The sequence below is a fragment of the Giraffa tippelskirchi genome, chromosome 5 (genome assembly GCF_054371585.1).
Source record: "Giraffa tippelskirchi isolate mGirTip1 chromosome 5, T2T-mGirTip1v1.2.pri, whole genome shotgun sequence".
Taxonomy (NCBI): Eukaryota; Metazoa; Chordata; class Mammalia; order Artiodactyla; family Giraffidae; genus Giraffa; species Giraffa tippelskirchi.
Window position 1 is genome coordinate 142669001 of NC_137279.1, and position 2325 is coordinate 142671325.

Genomic DNA, 2325 nt, shown 5'->3' on the forward strand with positions numbered 1-2325 from the left:
ATAGGAACAGTGACAGACTTTATTTTGGGGGGCTCCAAAATCACTGCAGATGGTGACTGCAGCCATGAAATTAAAACACACTTGCTCCTTGGAAGAAAAGTTATGACCAACCCAGACAGCATATTAAAAAGCAGAGACATTACTTTGCCAACAAATGTCCATCTAGTCAAGGCTATAGTTTTTCCAGTAGTCACGTATGGATGTGAGAGTTGGACTATAAAGAAAGCTGAGAGCCGAAGAATTGATGCTTTTGAACTGTGGTGTTGGAGAAGACTCTTGAGAGTCCCTTGGACTGCAAGGAGATCCAACCAGTCCATCCTTAAGGCAATCACTCCTGAATATTCATCGGAAGGACTGACACTGAAGCTGAAGCTCCAATAATTTGGCCACCTGATGCAAAGAACTGACTCATTTGAAAAGACCCTGATACTGGGAAAGACTGAAGGCGGAAGGAGAGGGGATGACAGAGGATGAGATGGCATCACCGACTCAATGGACATGAGTTTGGGTAAACTCCAGGAGTTGATGATGGACAGGGAAGCTTGGCGTTCTGCAGTCCATGGGGTCGCAAAGAGTTGGACACCACTGAGCGACTGAACTGAACTAAACTGAATAGCCAAAACAGATACATATTAAAACAACAAAAACTTATCTCCACCAGAAAGCAAGCTTAGGAAAGCATCTATAAAATTTCTACTTTTAAGAAACATAACTTCATGATGAGTCCTCTGTAATAAAGTAGCTACAGAATGTTTACATAATGAGGCAACTTGTCTTATGGGATTACTGCCTACAAATGAGCTTAGAGTTGGGTACCATACTCTCAATACTTTTCTATAAGTGAGTAGCAAACTGCTACAAATTCAGCGGCTTTAAAAAATACCACTTATATGAGGGATATATGTATACATACAGCTGATTCACTTTGCTGTACAGCAGAAACACATTTTTTTCAATTAAAAAATAATAATTTTTCAGAAGTACCACTTACCAGTGCACAGTTTTGTAAAAGTCCAGCATGGTATGGCTAGGGTTTCTATTTTCGGTATTACAAGGCAGAGATCAAGATGTCGGCCACCTTTTCCAGGAGCAAATCCGGTTCCACACCCATTGTCATTGCCAGAATTCAGTTCCTTGCAGTTGTAGGACTGAAGTCCCTATTTTCTAGGTAGCAGATGCCAACCTGGGAAGATTCTGCATTTGAAGTGGCTACCTGAGGTGGTTTTCAGCTGGGGGGTGGGAATGCGCAGATGCTGGCCTAGGGCGCTAGACCCTAGCCGTTCTCCCATCGAGTAAGACTCCAAGCAAGCCCCCAGAGGCCCCAGAGCCTTCAGCCATGGGTTCTCTGCTTGCAAAGGATGCCTACCTGCAGAGCCTGGCCAGGAAGGTCTGCTCCCAGCTCAACCCAAGCCACAGAAGCACAAGTCTGCTGGCAAAACTCGAGTCTTAGAAACTGTTAGGCCCCCTAAAAAGGAAGAAAGGACAGGAGAAAGCGTGGGAGGAGAAGGCTGCGGAGCCAAAGACACGGGCCCCTGCAGAGAAGTCTCAGATCAGGAAGCCCGCCTCAGCCACTGCAGACGGCCTGGCGCAGGAACCGGACTCAGTCTGCCTAGGATGTCCTGGGACAGCGCCTGCGTGAGAGGATACAGGAGGCCCGGGGGCCAGGGCAGCGCCAAAGAGCTGTCTCCCCGGCTTTGAAGAAAAGATGGCAGAGAAAGCAGGAGCAGGACCAGAAGAGGAGCAGAAGGAAGGAGAGCAAAGGCGAGGGCAGCCCAGGCCTCGGCGGGAACTGAGGCCGCAGAGCCACCCGTGCGCGGGTTGCTCTTCAATAAGGTGGAGGTGACCAAGGAGCAGCCCGCAGGAAAGAAGCAGGGCCGGAAGTGGAGGCAAAAGGTGAAGCGGAACCTCACGCCGCTAATGAGCAGGAACTATTGGTGGCTGCCGGCGCGCCCGCAGGCGCCGCGGGCCGGGCTGGAGGGGCAGTGGACCTGGACGCGGGCAACGCCGGGGAATTCAAGGGGAAAAACGGTAAAAAAAGAAGATCCGCGACGCCAAACGCCTGCTCCTGGAGGCCCCAAGGCGCCAGGCCTGAGGAGCGGGGCCGCCGCGCCAGGGGCACGTGGGCGAAGCACGGTGGAGAAGATGCCGTACGGCTAGGATGGGCCGAGTTGGGGCAACGCCTAGACAAGGGCCCCAAGAAGGGCAGGATCCTGTCCTGGAGCAGACCGGCCTGGCATGAGGGCCAGGCAGCCAGACCCCGTCCCCCCACGACCCCAGCCCTGACCCAGGCCGAAAGTGGGCATTTGCCCTGCTTGCCTCTCCCAC

At 52.0% G+C, this 2325-nt stretch overlaps 1 pseudogene; it reads left to right on the top strand.

Moving 5' to 3' along the window:
• The first annotated feature begins 1336 nt into the window (after window positions 1-1336).
• Window positions 1337-2157, top strand: LOC145505273 (surfeit locus protein 6 pseudogene; annotated as a pseudogene).
• Window positions 2158-2325: the final 168 nt, after the last annotated feature.